Raw genomic sequence first — 12337 nt, forward strand, 5'->3', positions numbered from 1 at the left:
CCATAGACAACGACAAGAAAACTCTAGTCAAAAACAATTTATTTAACTGACCTCTTCTCCAGAGTTTTGGCTACATTTACACAGGGATACGTTGCTGCAAAATCCTATGTAAGTAAATGTCCAATATGACCTGCATATAAATTCTTATGAGGAGACACTCTGGTTGGCAGCGTCTATCCACCACGTGTACTTCGGGAGACCCGACTACTGCTTGTGATGTAACTGTATGCTTCTAAACAAGGCTCCACCATCAATGCATTTTGGAATAGCTTGAATTCCTTTGTCAGGGTTAGGAGATTGTGGCTATAAATCGGCCCAGGCCATTCATTGCACAATGGGCTGCAATATAACAGGCTCTCTATTCAATTACGCTAGTCCCAAGGATTTCTACTTTATAGATTCCATTATTACAGGCTCTATGTGTAATACTGTTAACAAATTTTAAAGAGCTAGACAACCCCTAGACAAAACCTTCAATAGCTATTGGCCACATGCCAGTTGGGCAGACAGTTATTCCTCCCAACTCCCCCACACATGTTCATACTCAGGCAGAAGACGGAAAGCTGTCAGAGCGGGTCCGGCCGTGAGCAGCGGTGAGTATTTTATGCTCTCCGTCACGAAACCGTTTTTTTAAAATCGGACACAGAGTACTGCATGTCCAACTCTGTGTCCGATTTTTAAAAACCGGTTTTGCGGTGGAGAGCATAAAACGTTCACCGGCGCTCACGGCCGGACATTTTTCAAACCCATTCAAATGAATGGGTATGAAAGAGTCCTGCAGGTTTCCGTCTCCTGCTCAGTTTTGTGCAGGAAACGGAAACCTGCATGAACGGAGACCAGGCACAGATGTGAACGAGCCCTAAGAGTCAGCTGAACCCTTTTTTTAGTATATGTATGGGGCCTTCAGAGTAAGACTGCCCTAGTGATAACAGAAGAACTATTCCATGTGATCTATCCATCACTGGGGGCCTCTGCAATTAATCACAATTTTCCATTGACTATTTGTGGCACGTTCAGCTAAGAGTTGTAAACCAAGCTCTGCGCTCATATAGTAGCCATTGTTCTCTAAGCAGACACTTTAAAAGTCTGACCCAGATTCCAGAGAAATGTTCAAGTTGAAGACTCACTTGTGGCCTATAAATCTTCAGCTTAGAAATGGAAAACTCATGTTTTCATGCCAGTCTCACAGAAATTCACAGGTTTTTTTTTTTTTTTTTTCATGGGTTTGACTATAAGACCTAGTTAAAGCATTGTACACATGTACCTAGATAATGGTTTGATATGATAACACATAAGACCCTTAAAATAGTCATATATATCCATTCTAAATATCATATATATCCACCTACTGAAAAAGTGATACATTGCAGTACCTGCCCGTGTACAAAAAGAACATATTGTGGGGCAGCACTGCAGCCTTGCAGCACTGTAGTCCTGGGTTCGAATCCCACCAGGAACAACATCTGCAAGGAGTCTGTATGTTTGCGTGGATTTCCTCTCATTCTACAAAGACATACTGATAGGAAAAAAAAGTCCCCTATATGGGGCTCACAATCTACATAAAAAAAATAAATAGAAGAACATATTGTCCAATCTCCAGAGCTTCAGGAAAAATATTAAAGGGTCAGGGCAAGCCATGTTCATACACCTGTATATAATAGGAATGGTCCTACACAGGACCCCATTAAAATTATATGTTCTGGTGTATAGGTTAAATGGAAACCATATATGTGATGTAAACAGACAGATCTACAGGATTCCAAGTGAATACGACTTACATGGCGCAATTCTCTAATATTCAATTATAAATTAACCTAAGGAGTTATGGAGAAGTAAAGTATAAGACAACCCCAATGTCTTTTGTTTGCGTAGGTAAAGAACAGGAAACCACCAGTGACAGGAAACAAGACTTGCTGGTTTTATGATGTTTCCTCTTATCTGGTGATCTCCTGAGAATGTTCATACCTATCTAAAAAAAAAATCTATATTAGACATATTTATTTTCCGTTAGATTGTATTTGGAACCTTGTTCTGTTGTCATTTGTTTTAGCAATTTATGTCTCTTATGGTGTACTGAAAAACATAGCACTTTGTTATACATTGTTCTCGTCATCATTTATTATATTAGCTTAGTAGGTTATGGATGTGATGCAACATGGAAAGTTACACCACTTACAGGCTCTCTTACCCACCAAATACGTCAGGAAAGGATTACAAATTTATGGTCACTCCTCCAAAGAAGATGTAAAAACAAAGTCCTGTCCCCAACAAGCAGATGTATAGTGTCCAAAGCATTATTCGCAGAGAAGATTGGTGCCAAGGGTGCTGAAAGCTTTTTTATGTCCTGCTATGGCAATACAAATGCAGGCTTAGCCATTTTAGTGTATCTTAGGTGTATGGTCAACTTTTGACATGTAAAAGTAAAGCTTCATAAAAATTCATTTATTTATTTATTTATTTATTGTATTTATTTATGTATTTATTAACTTCAGTTATCTCCTGTTCTTGCAACCCCCATATGAAAATGAATACAAATGACAACTATTATTTATTACAAATTAATATTTTATTAATATCCATAGCGCTTATTAAATTGAGGAGAGTGACGAGACTGTGAAGTAAATATACTTCCCATTGCTTCTGTACTTTACCATTGGTGCAATTCCACCAATAAGAATATATTACAGGATTGCTGTCTATGTGATACCACATATATGTAACAATATTTTCTCCTTATTTTCCAGAACTATGTACATTTGGCTGAAATGAGTACTAGCTGTGCTCTATCAGAATCCTAGCTAGACCTTCCTTTACCCAGCCCAATGATTCAGTTTACCAGCTTTTCCCTGTGGTCAAGGTAGAGAGGCTTGTTGGCTACTCCACCTTGGCACCCAGCATTTGGGCACATGTCCTGTCAGCCTTGCCCAAGCATCTTACAATTAATTCTTACCCACCCCATTTCCCCAGATCTCTTCTGCTTTTGTCTGCAGCCTGACATCAGGTTCTCACCAGACATCACTAGTAAATGCCTGACTGGTAGAGTAGGAAGCTAAAAGTTTCCTGCTTCACCTCTCTATTCAACTATATTGGTATCTAAACATGGACATGGGACCATTTCCCCTCTGGATTGTTGCAGCACCATACTGATGACCTACAGTGGACATGGAGTATGTGCAGACTGCTCCTATTCATGTAATAGTAGCAACACTGCAGCCCTATCTACTGTATCACTGTGGTTTTGGGGAAGTGTAACACCACTTGTATTACTTGAATAGGAGCAGGATGTGTGCGGTTCCTGTCCACTGCAGAAGATTCCATCGCCTGGAGGCTGCTGGATGGCTGATATGTGTGGTGCCTGGGTGTCAGACCCCTACAGATCACATACTGATGACCTATTCCCAACAAAAAAAGACTCATGAAGAATCATATGGAGGCCACTATAATTTACTGTACTACAATCACATGAGATTTTTCTATATTTCAATATATTAGAAGTAGAGGTACAGGGATTGGACCCCCACTTATCAGGTACTCATGGTATATTAAACCAATATGCCATAAATAGTAAAACAAAGTGCCTCCAGTTCAGTCACAGTGCCATATATGCTCATCCACGCATCAGAACCATATGACTAAGACACATAATAATCTAAAATTCCTTGTATCATTAAGGCATGCACCAATGAATCACAAACTCTAGCTGTTACTCTTACAAGTAAACTTTTCCAAAGCATCTGGTTTGAATCAGTTTTCCTAGCAACCTAGACTCAAGAGAAAAATCACCACAGGAGGTGAAGTCAACACAATACATAGTTTAGATAACAACATGTTCTATGAATCTACACAAATATTTCAATATTCCAACTATTACACAGTACTGGTGACACCCACTGATACCATGCATGAAGGTACCAAGACAATAACGTCAAGAACTGGGAGACATCTTTGATGGAAGATGGTGCTTTCCTGACCAACAGAGCAAGCACACCAGCTAGTGGAGACGATGACATCACTGATATGTTGCAGGTAGAAAAATATATTAATAATATGGATCAATGTCACAATGTTGTAATTTGGTAATCACTATCAGAGGATGTCATGTATAACTCCATGCAATTCGTGTCATATGTAGAATTTAAATGGTCACCAGCTTTTCAAGAAAATGTACATAAATCAATAGTACAAGCAAATTATAAACTTTGTAATATGTTTTAACAGAGGAAATTGCTCTTTTCCTGCTACCTCCTCCTAAGCTGACATACACTCTGAAAACACTGGTAAATTTTATCTAAGGTCTGACTCATATCTGCTTTCGGTATTCCGTTCGGGGAGTCCACTTGGGGACCCCCCAAATGGAATTCTGAAAGCATTAAAAAGAGGTTAGCAAAGAAAGCACAATGACCCCATAGACTATAATGGGGTCCGTGTGTTTTACGTGCAGTGTCCTCACGAATCATGCAGACAGAAAAGTGCTGCTTGAAGCACTTTTCTCTCCGCATGATTCGTGCGGACACCGTGCGGAAAACACATGGACCCCATTTTAGTCTATGGGGTTCATGTGCTTTCTTTACTAACCACTTTTTAATGCGTTCACAGGGTCCCCAAGCGGACTTCCCAAACGGAATACCGAACGCAGATGTGGACCAGGCCTTAGTCTCCCAACAAGGACTGTCAGCTTATAGAAGTATCTAATTACATGTACACTTACCATTAATGGAGAGGAGGGAGAAGGGCCAAGTGAAAGAGGAGAGACACAAGCACAGGGACAGAGGCTGATCAGCTCATAGTTTTCTTTCTCACCAGAATCTATTCTGGTCAGTATTGTTATGTTATGACTATTTAGAAAAATCGCAGCGCTTTACATTATCTGCAAAGTGGAAGGGATTCATGCAAATCCCATGCCCACTGTGGGTTTCAAACTGCAGTTTCGGACAGGCGATTTCCAAAACTGATTTGGTTCTGGAAATCGCAGCATGTCAATTATATCTACGGAAACGCCGGCGGCTTTCCCATAGATATAATGGTAACACAAAGTCCGTGGAGGAAAACTCTGTGAACTTTCTGTTCAAAGCGCTGTGGGAAGAACCGCAATGCATTCCAGCCACAGTTTGCCACGCAGCGCTTTTGCACTACGTATTGTCCCGTGGGGCCTTAGCCTAACAGGTAGTCTCCACCCACCAGCTCAGGGAAAAATGAAAAGCAGTGATAGAGCCTGCGGAGGGGAAAACTGCTTAAAAAGAAGGTAGAAAGCAAGTCACTTAATGGTTGCACATATGACAACTTATTGGGAAAAAATATCTATTAGGTTGGCTCCAAAAGTCTACATTAATTTCAGAAATTAGGATATAGACACATCATATCAGGAGATTCCTTATTTGTAATCATCATCTGAAAGCTGCTGTAAATGGAGTCAACCCATATTGCATACAGATGCCTATATATTTGAAAGGGTTCCATGTATACTAACGTACGCCTCTGCTGCTTCAGCTGCTAACCTGCCTCAATCAGCAAATCGAGGCAGATCTCCATTAAGAGAAGGGTTGTCAAGATGGAACAGCCCCTTTAAGAGAATGTTGGAGCTAAGAAGTTTCAGTGTTACAGTCAAATGATAACATGTGTCATATACATCACTATTTTCCTAGCAATGCTGGATGAATGTGAAGATGGGCAGCCAACAGTGAAATCCCCCACCCTGTTACAGATATGTGCAAATAAAGAGAAAACATCTGCTGCTCGGTTTTTGAAAAAATAGCAGAACAAAAAGGGCCTCATGCAATAAAACCAGTGAAGACTAAAAGCGTTGGCCATAGCACACAAATAACTTAGTCTGCATTCTTACAAGATACGACACAGACTATAAAAGTGATATATCAACCGTCCGTAATATAAATATAGCCTATGCATGGGCGTAACCAGTGTAGCAGACTCAACAGCCTCTATGGGGCCCAAACAACTAAGGGGGCCCCTTTTCCACTAAGACTCAGAGGGCAATTAGTGATAACTATGGATAATGGAAAAGTGGATGCAATCATTACTTTGCTAGGACATCATTATGTCTGTATGTGAAATCATAATTACTTTCTTCATGTACAGTGATGTCATTGTTTACACAGTGATCCTTTTGTGTGTGTATTATGTCTTTACTATGATGTCATAGTGTGCACTGTACTGTGATATGACTGTGTGCATTATTATTCTGTGTGTAAAGGAGACCAAAATAATTGGATACTTTTTAAGTTCTGAATTTGCTGCTTAAAGCGGAACTTTCACCATCTCTGGCAAGTCCAGCTCTTCGCATCATTTAGTAGTCGCTGCTCCACTGCGCTAGATTTAGTGTATTAGCGCCTATTAACAGATGCTAAGAGCGGGAGTTGGTGGGGGTGGCAAAAAGTCCTCTTTAAGGTGGTCAAGGTAGATTGGGGTGCCATTACAAGTTTTGCTATGGGAGCCCATGGTTACTTGTTATGACTCTGAGCCTAAGTAGTGAGTTGGTACCATAGTCTGTGCATTATGTCATAGTTTATCTACTCCCTTCCCTTCAAAGAGCATGCCTAGAAAACTATATGTCAAATAAATAAAAACATGTCACAATTGAAGATTTGGAGAAAAACAACATTGAAATCCTTAGCTCCCTGGAGCACTGCTCTTACCACTCAGACCCCTACCATTCCCTGCCTACACCATCCCATGCATCCCCTACACCATCCCCTGCCTACCATCTTATCACTGTAGTTATGACATCATCTGTCCTTCTTAAAGCAGCTGTCCCACAAGTCTTCAGGACCTTTCTTCCGCTTCACATTCAACCTGAACCCAACTAGGCTAAATGTGGGCAGGACTGGTGGTGGTTGGCACTCTCATTCAATTCAATGAGAGGGCAGAGATACAACCCCTTCAAGCAGCAAGAACAGTGCTCCCAGGGCTGAAGGAGAGGTGGTATACTCTCTTTAACACCTTAAAGACCGAGCTGATTTTAGTATTTGCAAATCTGTGTTTTCCCCACCTGCCATCATGTTTTTTTGGTCCAGAGTCACATGATGGCTTATTGTTTGCGTAACTATTTAATGGCACCATTCACTATCATGTACAATGTACTGTGGGAAGCTGGAAATAAATTAAGAATGAGGTGGAATTGGAACCCCCCCCCCCCCACAAACACACACACACAAATGTGCCAATTTCATACGAGTGTTCACTATGTGGAAAAAATGATGTGATCTGTATTCTGTGAGTTTATATAGTATTTGTAATGTTTGATACCTTTTAAAACATTTTGTGTTGCCATATTGTGACACCTGTAACTTTTTTATATTTTTGTGTATGGAACTGGGAAAGTTTTTTTTATGCGATCTTGTCTAGTGTTTTTATTTATTCCATAGTAGGGAGGTTCTAATGGTCTTTGATCCCTTTTTATTAAATTTTTTTAGGACGCAAAGTGTTGAAAAAAACAGCCATTTGGCAATTTAGATTTTTTTTCCCCGCTGCGACATATGGGATACATTTTTAGATTTTAATAGTTTGGACATTTTAGCACAAAGGGGTTTATATTTATTATTGTTTATTTTTATATGTGTCTAGGGAAAGGGGGTGATTTTAACATGTTTTTGTGTGTTTTTTCTATACTTTATTTCTTTTACTTTTATTTTCAGACCGCCTGGGGACCTTGACGGGATCTGATTTCTCATACTATACACTGCAATACTAATGTACTAATGCAGTGTATAGGAAAATCCAGTGTCTTCTATTACACACTGCCTATCATTTAAAGATAGCGGCGCCCATGGTGCCTGTCCGCTTTAGATGCTGCGGTCGCATTTAACCGCGGGATATAAAGTATTAACAGCTCCGATCGGTGTAGGCACCGATCACAGCTATTAGCGGCGGGTGCTGGCTGTAGCCCTCTCCATACATCTCCATGCGACCAATGACATACAGGTACATCATTGGTTGTTAAGGGGTTAAGCTACATGCATGTAACATGCCCTCTGAGCTATGAGCAAGTCCACCTCCATGATCTCCTCTTTCAGCAGAGGAGAAAGTCTGAAATCGGCTTGTTGCCCTAGCTTAATACCTTAATACCCTAGCCAGGGCATAGTAAATAGGTGACTACCTCTCCTGTCAACCCCAGGCCCCTACACTTGCGGCAAACTATCTCCAGCCGGTCAAGTTTGAGAAATTTGTAACAATCCAGGTGCCCCATCTAATAGTCCTTGAGTCTTCAAACTGAACTTTGCCATTGTATGAGAGAGCAAAAATTTTAGCTGTCAGTGAAAACATTCACAATTGATAACAGGCCTCTATTTTTTTCTCTTCAAAAGACCAGCGGCACATAAAACATCTGGTTAGCAATAGGAAACACCAGATAACTAAATCATCTTGCTATAACATTGAAGTATGTGCGAGTTCCCTATTCTAATAAAATACAGACATCATGCCTTTCTTGACCAGTTTCTCCAGAGCGAGCCATGCTAAATATGAGTATCTGCAAGCCAAACCCTCTCAGTACATTGTATAACTCATGAAGCCACTTGAATAATTCATCCGTCAGCTCGCACTCCCTGGTCTGTTAGCTCTCACATCATCATTTACTGCTTGTGGACATGTATTTCACAAGTCTTGAGGTCTGAGGCTTTCAGAAAATCTGCTTTGAAGAAGTCCATGCACTGGTGGTAGTGACCTAGCTTCAAGCTTCAGATTCTAAGGATGACCATCAAGATACAAATGACTGCCTGGAAAGAAGCAGATTATGCCAAATGTATCCTCATGTACACATTAGATTCATGTAGACAGGTTCTACGTTTGAGTCTCCATTGTATTTGTGAGGCTGTTATACCCATTTGGGTATCCACTGTTGTTGGAGTACAGTGAATGGGCCATATTGGATTTCGTTGGCCTATTTTCCTCTCCTTTAAGTTGACAGTTATATCATATGATACATAGATAGATAGTAGCATCAACACTAAAACAAGTTACAGTAAACGTAATACATGTTTATACACTATCACACATACGTATCCCACACAACAGATGATGTATACATTGTTTCTATTCATTTTTACTAATTTTTCACAATGGTAAAAGTTTGCAAGTAGAAAATACAACCGTTCAGTAAAGACGTCTATTACATGAACACATTGTTACACCATTCATTATAAAGCAGCACATGGACATTGAAGCCAGTAAAATCTTCAATATGCGAAGCCCCATACTAAACTATTACTCACCGGAGAATAATAAACGTCCTTGTAACAAAGGGTATTTGAGAAGGGATGAATTTCAGCAATGTAGTTGCCTCGGTCCCTGCTATACAATGTAAACTACAAACTTTAGGACTTCACCCTCTGTTGAATGATTCACAAAGCAGAACTGCCCCCTCCAGAGCTCACTGGCTGCGTACAGTTACTCCTACTAGGGAGGGCATATGTATAAAGTGGGAGTCAGCCTGTGTGTGTCAGCCTGCTATTACAAGTAGTGGAGCTGCGCTGTCAATGTGACTCCTACACTGGAACAACATACAGATCATAAAGCCAAGGATGTGTAGACTTGCTAAGACTTGCAGTTCTACAAGGTGAATGTGTGGGAAATCCGGTCTAAGGATTATAATGACAATGCGAGCTGTATTGGTTTTCATATCTATGAAACGATACATGGCTGGAGACGGGCAATAATGCACCTAATAAAGACCCACAGATCAATGATCAAAGAAAAGGAGAATGACAAAAGCTCAAATTTTCTGAAGCTGCACTGTATCATTTGACTTTGTAGTTTCGTTCACACCACATGTGATTAGGTTCGGTGTATACACAGTGGTAGCAATAGGCACCTGCTGACCTGATGTGGGCCAGAAGTGTGTCCTTGGGCATAAAATTGTGCCAGCAAAGCTTTTATTCTGGTATGCTGAACACTTCACTACTAGAGATGAGCGAGTACTGTTCGGATCAGCCGATCCGAACAGCACGCTCGCATAGAAATGAATGGACGTAGCCGGCACGCGGGGGGTTAAGCGGCCGGCCTCCATCAAAGCGGAAGTACCAGGTGCATCCATTCATTTCTATGGAACGTGCTGTTCGGATCGGCTGATCCGAACAGTACTCGCTCATCTCTATTCACTACAGTTTTCAGTACAGAAAGATGATAAAAGATGTATTCAAGAAATATTCAACAGTATTTACATATATAACTGTGTAAGGTCTGGTTCACATGTGCGTTCGGTATTCTGTTCGGGAAGTCCGCATGAGGACCCCCGAACGGAATATCGAACGCATTGACGATCGGTGAGCTTATGAAAGCACACGGACCCCATAGACTATAATGAACTACTAAGGACCTCATAGACTATACTTCATTAACTACTTTCCTGGCCGCATGACTTGTGAAGACTCCACGCAGAAAGCACACGGACCCCAATTATAGTCTATGGGGTCCATGTGCTTTCATTGTTCACCGCTTCTCAATGTGTTCGCTATTCCGTTCGGGGGGTCCAACGATGGAATACCGAACGCAGATATGAACAAGGCCTAAGGCTAGGTTCACATCTGCATTTCCATTTTAATTTTTGTTTTCTGCTATAGGACCAAAAAAAAAAAAAAATCAGGGCAGTGATGGAGCTGTCTTATAGTCAATTGCAGTATCCTAATGGACACTGATAAATAGTTTTTCTTTTAGTTTATTATTTTGTTTGCCTTTGTTGCATATATGTTATTTTATATGTGTTTTATGTGTAATTGTAATGTTTTGAAGCTACCTTATGTGTTATGTTCTCTCCCATTGTGGGACTCTTCCAATGTGGTCTGACTCCTCATCAGTTTGAAGGGACTTATTACTGGCCAAGGCTAAGGGCTGGAGACTAAGGGTCCATTCACACGGAGGGAAATGGCGCTTTATTTGGCGCTGAAATTTTCACGAGTGGAAAAAAAGCTAGCAGAACCTATTGAAATCAATGGGAGGCTTTTTTTTCAGCGTGGAAAATTCAGCGCCAAATAAAGTGCCATTTTCCTCTGTGTGAATAGACCCTAAGGCTATATGCAGACGACCTTAGTGGTTTTTACTGTCTGTAAATACTGATCTGCAATCCACAAAAAAACAGGTTACGCTGGGTTCACACCAGCGCTGGTATTAGGTTTGGGAATTCCGTTCCCCTCTCTGCTTGAAAAATACGGAGAGAAAAGCGCTGCAAGCAGCGCTATTCTCTCCACATTTTTCGCCCTTTTCAGGTGGAGACCGAGTAGAAACCACACAGACCTCCAAGCGGACCCCCAAATGAAAACCCGAACAAAGATATGAACCTAGCCTCAGAGTGTTATTCGCAAAACCAAATCTGAAAAAAAGACTTGTATTTCTTGATACAGTTGTCTGTATGGGCCCATAGAAACAAATAGGTCTGTACTTTTATCCACAATTTCAGATAAAATCTACAGTCATGTGCATGGGGTCAGAGAGTCTCCTATAATCATTAGGACAATTATGTGCTAGTAGTCAAGCACTCAACACCTACTGAGAGTCCACTGCAGCTCCTGAGGGAAGTGAAGTCAACTGACCAGCAACCTGAGTGCTACAGCCCTGAGACAGGGAAGAAAGCTGTCAATCCTAATGAGAGTAAGGGCTCGTTCACATCTGCGCCCGTACTCCGTTCTGCAGGTTTCCGTTTCCTGCACAAAAGAGGGGCAGGAGACAGAAACCTGCTGGCATGTTTCAAGCCCATTCAATGGGCTTGAAAAGTCTCCGGCTGTGTGTGCCGATGAGCGTTTTATGCACTCTGCGACAAAACCGTTTTTTTTAAACCAGACACAGAGTCGGACATGCAGTACTCTGCGTCCGTTTTCAAAAAAAAAAACGGTTTCGCCGCAGAGCACATAAAACGCTCACCGGCGCTCACAGCCGGACTCAGCATGACAGGTTTTCGTGTTCTGCATGCAGAAGATGGAAACCTGAAAACGGAGTTCAGGCGCTGGTGTGAACCCAGCGTAAGTAGAGTGCAAAGTGGAGAAGCTGTGGATACCCTTCAGGTATCTGGACTCCTAGAACTTCATTTAATACAGCCATCATAGCTATAATGGGAGACCTAAAGACTACATATTATTGAAGTGAGAAAAGGCACCACATATCATGTTACCCTGGGCATCCCTCATCCCAAATCTGTGACCAACCACCATAGAGGAATTCCATCACTACTTCTATTCCCATCAGGAAACTGCATGTGTTACCAGTTATCTCAGTAAAGTTCTTCTTGGTTCAGCTGCACTACTGTTTTCTAAGGGTGCATTCACACTACGGATACGGTGACTGATTCTGAACGTTAAAACACGGTCAGAATCAGCGTGTATAAAGCACATCCCAT

At 41.2% G+C, this 12337-nt stretch overlaps 1 protein-coding gene across 1 annotated transcript in view; it reads right to left on the reverse strand.

Annotated features, from left to right (window-relative positions):
• LOC142210761 (leukocyte antigen CD37-like) overlaps window positions 1-9369 on the reverse strand; it is a 69288-nt gene extending 59919 nt beyond the window's left edge. Inside the window, exon 1 of the mRNA XM_075280161.1 lies at window positions 9225-9369. The gene's annotated coding sequence lies outside the window, so the exon portion shown is untranslated. The remainder of the gene's footprint in view (window positions 1-9224) is intronic.
• Between the last annotated feature and the right edge of the window lie 2968 nt (window positions 9370-12337).

Source organism: Leptodactylus fuscus, chromosome 6 (genome assembly GCF_031893055.1).
Source record: "Leptodactylus fuscus isolate aLepFus1 chromosome 6, aLepFus1.hap2, whole genome shotgun sequence".
Taxonomy (NCBI): domain Eukaryota; kingdom Metazoa; phylum Chordata; class Amphibia; order Anura; family Leptodactylidae; genus Leptodactylus; species Leptodactylus fuscus.